Raw genomic sequence first — 8,487 nt, 5'->3', positions numbered from 1 at the left:
GAGCATCATCAGCATCATCATTGAAAACGGCCAACAGTTTCTCGTATGCCTCGAATGCACGTGGGCAGAAAGTTCGTCGCTCACAGGTTCCCGTGCACTGTGTTGAAGTCTAGTGCTGGTGTCAACAGATGGAGACGGATGGTTTTTCATCGAATGAGTGCAAGTCGGTTTGGTTTCAGTTATGAATGCAATCGGTGCACATAAGAGAAATAAAGAAAAACAAATAGTATAAAAATGAATATACTTTCTAGAATCAGTTATATAAGTACATGATGTTAAGTAGCTGACCCGGAATCTCTCAGGAGCTGATAGAGGATCATACTTGATGAAAAAACCTTGCTACGTATATGGTCGAATATCAACAGGGACAAAGTTACTGAAATTTTCTTGTTTTCAGCTATGCTTGCCTTACATTGATTTTATTTCAAAAAGTACGCTTTTTAGAACGATTATGCTGCTCTCATTTGAAAGATGAGAAAATGTGGTACTGAATACAGTAGTGAAACATTTAACATTTATTATTATTTCATTGCTTTTTTTGTATTTCACTAGCTGACCCAGCAAACTTCGTCTCATCGAAAACGAAGTTTCTGTTATCAATACCTTCAAACATTCACATTTTCTTGTTAAGCGAGCGTTCATGGGTCCAATCCCAGAACCGTTCATTGATTAATCTTCCAATTGACACTTTACAATTTCCTTTTATTATTAATAGGAGTACCGGTATTTTCTTGTTTTTTTTTCAAAAATTAATGCTTTATTCTGCAAAAATGATTACAAATTTAACATTTAAAGTATTGCTCATCGCTAGTCACAACTTTTTCCCATCTTTCTGTCAATTCACGGATCCCTTTGCGGAAATAATCGGCCGGTCTGTCGGCTCACCACGAATCGATCCAGTTTTTGACTTCATCAAAATTGGAGAAGTCGATCGAAAAAGGTAGTAATCGGATGGAGCAATGTCTGGAGAATACGGTGGGTGGGATAGTACCTCCCATTGCAGCGTTTACAAGTATGTTTTGACCGGTTTCGCGACATGCGGACAAGCATTGTCGTGCTGTAAAATAACTTTATCGTGTCTTTGCTCGTATTGTGGCAGTTTTTCCTTCAGTGTACGGCTCAAACGCATCAATTGTCGTCGCTAGAGGTCCTCCGTAATGGTTTCATTCGGTTTTAGCAGCTCATAGTACACCACACCCAGCTGGTCCCACCAAATAGACAGCATCATGTTCTGGCCGTGAATATTCCGCGCGGCCGTCGATGCTGATGAATTGCCGGGGTATCAATACGTCGCCCGACTTTTAGGATTGTCGTAATGGATCCACTTTTCGTCGCCAGTAACGATTCGATGCAAAAAAAACCTTTCTTTCTGCCGTTGAAGCTGTTGTTCGCACGTGTAAAAACGGCGTTCGACGTCTCGTGGCTTCAATTCATACGGCACCCAATGTCATATCTTTCGGATCATTCCCATTGCTTTTAAACGCTCGGATATGGTTTGCTGAGCTACTCCAAGTGTATCTGCAAGTTCTTGTTCCGTTTGTGACGGATCTTGGTCGAGTAAAGCCTCCCATTCTTGATTTTCAAACATGCTGGGCGGTCCGAAACGTTCTTCGTCTTCCAAGTCAAAATTACCACTTTTAAACCGTGAAAACCACGTCTAACACGATTGCTCAGTTGGAGCATGGTCACCATAAACTTCAACCAAAATGCGATGACTTTACGCAGCTTTTTTCTTCACATTAAAGTAATGAAGTAACACTCCCAGCAAAAACGCTCTTGTTGGTACGTAAGTTAACATATTCGAAATGGCAAAAAACTATGTTGTTTACGCTTCAACTTTTTGACATATACTGAAAAAGACGCGCAATGACAGTAGCTTTCCAACGAATGTCTGGAGATTTGATTCACTGGAATAATAATCAAGTTACGCCATCTGTTGTAAAACCGAAGAAACTTACCGGTACACCTAATAATTTCCTAATACTTTTACCAAAACTCATCGTTATTATATCAAAAATTTTGAAACACAATTCTCGTTCAAGATTTTTCAATCACTTGCAAATAACATGTTTCTCCTTTACATGGAATACATGTTTGATACATAAAATATAGTGAAATGATGACATCTCGAATCGGACGATACCTTCCTCGAGTTTTGCGCTTACCCCTTTGCAGAGACCCCCTCCTCGCCCTTAAAGAGGGGGGAGGAGAGTTTAACCTCCATTTCGTGTCCCCTAAAACCTTCACATGCCAAATTTGATTCCATTTGCTTGATAAGATCTCGAGCTATCCATTTTTGTGTTTCAGTTGTATGTCAGCCTCTCTTTAGAGAGGGAGTGAAATCTCGAACCATCATAAGAACCTTCCTTCCGAAAACCTCTACATACAAATTTCCACGCTGATCGGTTCAGTAATTTCCACGTGCATATGAATCATACATATACGCCGAGAGCTCAGAACAATATACGGTGGTGTACAGGCAAACTGAGTATGGAGAAGGAGAATGAACCACGAACTGGCGCAACTCTACGGCGAACCCAGCATCCAGAAAGTCGCCAAGGCTGGACGAGTGCGATGGGCAGGACATGTTGCAAGATTGCCGGACAGCAGCCCTGCAAAGATGGTATTCGCATCTAATCCGGTAGGAACAAGAAGGAGAGGAGCCCAGCGAGCGAGGTGGTTGGACCAGGTGGAGCAGGACTTGGCAAGAATCGGTGCAGCCGGCAGTTGGAGAACTGCAGCCATGGACCGGGTTTATTGGAGAAGAGTAGTGAATCAGATCTAATCTCAATGGGATGTAGAGTCATAGTAAATAAATAAATAAAATATGAATCATACAGATAGAACTCCATTTTTCTATACACTGAAGTCGCTTTTTATGCGATTTTTTTGTACGCGGATTCCGGAATTTAGGCGGTTTTTTTTACGTGTATTTCGGAATTTATGCGGTTTTTTACGCGGCACGTGTCAACCGCGTAAAAATCCAATGCGCTAATTGATGTGACTTTCCGCGAAATAAGTTTGTATTGTATCACTGATTAGTAGCTGAGAAATAAAAGGAGAAACAGATATCATGATTGTAGCATTTTGGAATTCACCCGGTTCTTTTCAACGCGAATTTTAGAATTTACACGGGGTATTTTACGCGGATTTTGGAATTCACCCGATTTTCTTTTACGCGGAAAGTATCTCCTGCGTTAAAAGCGACTACAGTGTATATACATTAGGGTGCCAATGAAAATGGTCATCTCTAATTTCAACAAGTTACCCCAATGAGGTACATATAGTGGTGGAGCAGTAGGCGAAGTGTATCTGTATTGACAAGCAATATATCGTGTCGTTATTATTTGCATGCAATATGGAATGTATATGGAAGAAACGAAACAATGTTGAAAGTACTCACGGTTGCATGATAATTTGAGCCAAAATTCTCATGAAATCATTCAACTGGTTGTTTTCTAACAGATGACAATTATATCGTGGCTTATTTCGATTATTTATGTGGTAAAAAGGTCCAGAGAGCAGTCGCAAGTTTAGTTCTCGAAAGCAGTAACATTTTCGGTGAAATTTTGATTAATTGGCGATTATTATCTCACAACATACACACCGACACTGAGAGCCTTCGAAACATTAACTTCATAACGGTTAAATAATGAAACATCGTTTGTTTCTATGAACGTGGGGGAGTGAAAAATGGCACATGGAAATATCACTTTTATCCGTCTTTTTCGACATGATTTCTCAAATATTCACTCCAAGCTCTCACATTAGCCTCATATTCAGTGGGACAAAAATGTACGTTTTTAATTGATAAATTACTTCCTGAAAATAGCATTTTTACATGGATGCGGTGGGCAATCAAAGATAAACACAACGACTGACGTCACTATTTGCGAAATAGTTATGGCAGCGCATGCTATGTCGCTCGAAGCTCGACCATCTTCATTACCTTTTTTCCAGGGCATTGAAGTTACCCCATAAAACATGTTCACTTCCTCGAAAACACCCTATGCAGAATATCAGCTCAATCGGACTTATGGGAGAGTTTTTTGAAAATTGAAAAATCACCTTTCCCCGTGGGTGATTTAGGAAATCGGAGTTTTGTGCATTGTGCAGGCGCTCTAATGCAATAATAAACTGAATGGGAAACGTAGTGAGAATAGTCCGGGCTTAACCCTTTATTGGGCCGTGGCAACTATGTTGCCACCCACGAAAAACATTTTTTCGCTGCACTTGAAATATTACTTCAACATTTTACTTAACCAATTACATCTAAAGGTATCTGGCAATACTCCAATTTTTTTGAGGCTGCTTAAAATGTATGATATTGAGTTGGGAGTCATTTTTATGTAACAAAACCACGGTTTTAGAGCGTCGGCAGAAAAATTCTGTTTAAATACGAGGGCAGTCCGATAAGTACTTAGCCTACAAAAAAAAAACAAAAATTTTGGAAAAGTGGCGATTTATTTCTCAACATAGTCTCTTTTTAGCTCGATACACTTGACCCAGCGATGCTCCAACTTCCCAAATCCATCTGAAAAACACGTTTTCTCGAGGTCTGCAAAGTAGGTCTCTGTGGCGGCGATGACCCCTCATTCGAATCAAATTTCTGCCCGGCGAGTGACTTTTTCAAGTTTGGAAACAAAAAAAAAAAGCCGCACGGGGCCATATCTGGAGAATACGGTGGATGAGGCAGCAGATCGTAGTGCAATTCGACCAATTTGGCCGTGGCGACGGCGAAATTTTCATTTTGTCCATTTTTCTAAAATCCGCGGACACGCCCGTTTCCACACACGGTCAAAACAAAACTACGAGTACGATTCGGCTGAAATTTCGACAGTAGCCGTTTACGAGAATGTACTACACGATAAGTAACCTCTCTTGCGATACTGACACCATCGGGCGATGAGGCAAAGTACTTATCGGACCGCCTTATTCGTACGTTGAAAATGCGACAAGTTGTTTAATAAGTTTAATAAATTTAATCAGATAAGTTTTTCATTGTAAACGTACTACAGGTCGGACTCGATTATCCGGAGTATTGATTTTTTTTTCACTCCGGATAATCGAATCATCCGAATAATCGAGTCATAAAAAAAATAATTTTCTCTCGGTAAAAGTAATATAACTATGATTTGCACTTATCTTCTTCTTCTTCTTCAATGGCACTAACGTTCCTAGAGGAACTTCGCCGTCTCAACGTAGTATTACTTGCGTCATTTTTATTAGTACTTAGTTGAGATTTCTATGCCAAATAACACGCCTTGAATGCATTCTGAGTGGCAAGCTCTAGAATACGCGTGATCACAGTGCAAGTCGGAGGAAATTTCTTTGACGAAAAATTCCCCCGACCAGAACGGGAATCGAACCCGAACACCCGGCATGTTAGTTATGACGCTAACCACTCGGCCAAGGGAGCACTTATCTATGCACTTATCTATCAAACGGTTTTATCTAGGTTGACCCGTTTGTATGTTTGTGACCAGTCTTCCATGTTTCACAAAAAACACTGCGTCCGGAATAAACATATCCACGCTGCTGTTCACAGTTTTGTGTTTGAGTACAAACAAGATTTTTTCGTACCTATGTTAGAAAATGTGACATGTTTGTATTCGTGGTATGTTTGGACATACGATGTTTAATCCCAATGTTTCACATGATGTTCGAACATGGTGTACAGTTTCTCTTGCATTTTCATCCCAAGCACCGGCAGTGCGTAGAGTAGAAGAAGCGAATCGGACACCACACCACCACCACTCAACGCGTGGTGTGTTGGTATGTTGACATGGAAAAAATGCTTTCCTTTCATGACAATGGGTGCTTCATCAAAAATATTGGGCAAAAAAAATAAACCTCTTTTTCTGTTCTGAACAAAATAAACATCGATTGATATGAGAGTTTTTCACATTTGATATCATTTAGTGCACGCATCAATTTATATATTGAATTCATGTAACATTCGCTATTATTAGCTATTTGAACAAGTACTAAAATTGAATTATTCAGCAGTGACATGTTAGACGTGACGCTAATCACTCGACCACGGGAGCAACAATTTTGACTGGATCTTTGAATACAAATGGCCAATACTGCTTGTTCGCGACGATCGCGACCCGAGCTATAAAACGAGCGGAGAAGAGGAGAAGAAAGGATGATACAATCGCATGCACACATAGCATATGTAGTGCAGTGTAAGTGTAGCTTTTAGATTTTTCCTTCATTCAATTTGTGATAACATCGAGAAATTAATGGTGTGTTTTAGCCGCTGAAATTTCTCTGCTGGTTCTGCTGTGTGCCGTTGAAGGTTGCATCTAAAACTAATTTTTGGGTATTTATGTTTTTGGTCAGCATTTGTACGACGTCGCCCGCTATGCAGTCGGCTCTCCAGACTTTAATTGCCAACATGCACGCAAAAAAAAATAGAAAGCTTCTTTCTATTCAGAGAATGTTTTCTTTGAACGAAACCAAGGATTATTTAATCAGACTTGTAAAATGTGCATGAACGATCTATAAACTTTTACTTAGTCGCGGCAATACATACACACACTCTTTACAGATACACGGGCCGAAGGTTGTGCAGTCCACTGATGATTCAACAAGAGCCAAAGGTTGTACCGCTCATGACAACTCTACACGAGCTGATGATTGCGCCGGCTAGTGATCATTCTATCCTGGATTCCTCGAGTCGAAAAAGACGCACCACGCTAGATATGGGGTGCAGACTAGGGGGTCGTTGCTGATTAACGGTCAGCTGCATCCCAATAGGAAGTATCCCATGTCGGGCACACGTACAGAGCACTGAAGACTGCAACATCCCAATTATGAGAACACTTGTAATACTAACCTCGAGCCAACCGCGAGTAATCCGTTACATATTACTAACATAGTTGTAAGCAAACATTGTCAAAATATTGAACTCCCGGCCCCGTTAGGCTGACGCCATATGAGCCTTAATAAAAATATATATTTTGGTGCATGAACTTATAGCCTCTTAGTTCGTGCAATTTTTGAAATGCGAACTAAATTTTAAGTTCGTTTCTGTGAAAAAGTATTCTACGAAGAAATGTTTTAGGATGAATAATTTCTTTCCGTGTATGAAAAGAAACGAGACGAAAGCAATGAATACTGCGACATCGGGTGATATGTTTGTACACGATGTTCTTGAATTATAAACATCGTGTTTGTTTTCACATGTCTATGTTTGTGTATCATTGTTCGTGTTGGGGATAGACACTCAACACTAGCGAGAATCATGTTCGAATTCAAACAAAAACATGGAATTTTCACATCGCGTGGACATGTGTAAGTGTTTTTCGGAAGACTGTTTGTGACTTTGTAACTTTGTAACTATGTCTGTAGCGCTGTACCACATTAAAAGAAATTCAACCCCCTTCCTGTTGACCGTTTGATCTGGAATTTGGAACACATCTTTATCTCTGGTGTCTTTATAAAACTGCGTATTCCATGATCTTGAAAATCCAAGATGGTGGATTATGTTTTCCCAAAACCCCGTCAATATGGGCGAATGAAAGGGCTTGACCAGTAGAACACAATTATTTATGAAAAATTCAAATCTAGAACGGCTGCCACCACAAAATGGCGCCATATATTTTTTTTTTCAAAACCTCATCAATATGGGTATCAAAAGAAAGTTCTCGACTAATAGAACATAGCAGATAATGAAAAATCCAATTCCAAAATGGCCGCAGTACTTTTTAAATGGTTTCATTCAGCTTGACCTGTTTCTATGTTTTTTATTGGCAGACTTATCTCACTTCTTAACTAGGCGAACCTAGCCAGAATTTTCACCTGCCCCCGGGCTTCTGAATGCCTGAATTTTTTTGCCAGACTTATCTCACTTCTTAACTAGGCGAACCTAGCCAGAATTTTCACCTGCCCCCGGGCTTCTGAATGCCAAAGGGGGACTAGGCTCTGCGGAATGCACGTATCTGCATGCTCGTGCTGTTTCAGTCCTGACCGAGAAATTGTCGGACAATCGCGCAGGTGCTAAGGATGACCGACTTTTGGATGCCGGCCAATTCCTTCTCCATGTTCAACACCTTTAGCGCTTCCAGAAGTGTCTTCGGGACAATTCCAGTTCCAGAGAGAACGACTGGAACAATTCTTGGGACCTCCCTTAGCCCCCACAGTTCCTTGAGCTCCACGGCCAATGGTCGGTACTTGCAGATTTTGCGACCGTGGGTCTCCTCCAGATTCTGGTTCAGTGGAATAGCGACATCGATGATGGTGACTTTGCGGTCGCTCTTGTCGTAAACCATTATATCTGGGCGGTTGTGGTGGATCGAGAGGTCGGTCAGAACAGTGCGATCCCAGTACAGCTTGAAACGGTCATTTTCCAGGACAGGTGCAGGCAGGTACCGGTAGTTTGGTACGTTGTCTTCCAGTAGAGCACATTGGAGCGCCAGTTGTCGATGAACAATACGGGCCACGTTGTTGTGGCGCTCGGTGTAGGCTGCGTTGGCCAAA

The sequence above is a fragment of the Toxorhynchites rutilus genome, chromosome 2 (genome assembly GCF_029784135.1).
Source record: "Toxorhynchites rutilus septentrionalis strain SRP chromosome 2, ASM2978413v1, whole genome shotgun sequence".
Lineage (NCBI taxonomy): Eukaryota > Metazoa > Arthropoda > Insecta > Diptera > Culicidae > Toxorhynchites > Toxorhynchites rutilus.
Note: the sequence above shows the minus strand (reverse complement) of the source record.